Here is a 1,418-nt window from a genome sequence, read left to right as displayed (position 1 = left end):
ATTTCTAGTAGGTGCGGTGCATATAGCGTGTCCATGGACTGATTTTTTTATTCTTAGAGAAATCATATTTTTGCAGTTATAAGGGATGACATGTTCTACACCCAAGTGGATGTACTAATTAGGTCTCGTTTAATTATTGGAAATAGAAGGTCGATGCAAATGAAACGTCGGTTTCCCTATGTGCCGCTATAGTTTTCAAAAGTATGCTCGTGACCATCTAGTGCGAGGACATGGCCACGAAATAATTGTTGTCTGAGAGTAAGTCTCGCAGCGTTCTTTTGGCCTTTTCACTTGAACGTGAGGAAGAAACAACGCTGCAGAACTGCAAGCAGCACATTTAATGTAATGTCGCGCAGGATGCAAGTTTTACAGCGATTTCATATTTCAGCACAATATTTATAAGCTGTAAAAATAGGTGCTAGGGTACCATACAATGAAGTAGCTGGTACCGTAAATTTTAGACCTCTTCTTGGCGTGGGTGCTTGGCATAAAGAGTGACCTGCTAATAAACGTACTTCGGGATTTGTGAATGTGAAGATCATAGGAGAGAAAGGAAGGCAAACAAATACAACAGAGGGTGCCATTCATTTCTCGCACTTCTGATTTCAGTTACTTATTGCGCATGGTTTTCTTCAGTTCCGACATTTGATAACCAGAATTTTCACTGTATATCCACGTGAATAAAAAAGATGCAAAAATTTCTGTGAGAAAATTTCACGGTATTTAAGAAAATGGCATTCTTAGTTTCCATAGTATTCAAAGACTAGTGAAAACAATGTGCTTGAAGTATTATGTCTAGATACATCTTTTGCAGCTTTTGCATGGCAAATCGTTATCTAGGAAGGTGCGCGAATCAATGCGGATGTTCCTGAAATTAGAGTCTTATTTCGTTACACTTTGAGACTACCGTATGCTGGTTACAAAAAATTAGGGCACCTCTGCTGACTCAAGTTATTCATCCGAGAGAAAATAGTTTTTTTCTTGCAAACGAACAAACAATTTCTTCACATTCATATGCAGCTTATTTGCAGAGATGTATTTCAAGAGTCTGTCCAGTACCTGTTCCCTGCGTTTATCAGAACGTAGGCTCACAAGGAAAACCACAGGCAGGCTCCGATTTCACGATTTTACGGCCCTGAGGCTGGAACACGCACAAACACATACAGACGGACAAACACAACACATCCACACGGTATCGGAATCAGGCTTTTTCGTCGATCGTCACTTTTCAACTCTACGACTTCACAACCAAGGCAGCTGCAGGAGAATGGCGATGTTCGCGACAATGTTCATAATATAGCAGGTGTCCGCCATAGCTGGAACCAACACCGGGAACTCATTTGGTGACACGACACGAATTCAGAGTTCGACATACTCAGATTTGACAGGCGAGCAGCAGAACAAATCATTCACTGCAG

The sequence above is a fragment of the Ornithodoros turicata genome, chromosome 1 (assembly GCF_037126465.1).
Source record: "Ornithodoros turicata isolate Travis chromosome 1, ASM3712646v1, whole genome shotgun sequence".
Classification (NCBI taxonomy): Eukaryota; Metazoa; Arthropoda; class Arachnida; order Ixodida; family Argasidae; genus Ornithodoros; species Ornithodoros turicata.
Note: the sequence above shows the minus strand (reverse complement) of the source record.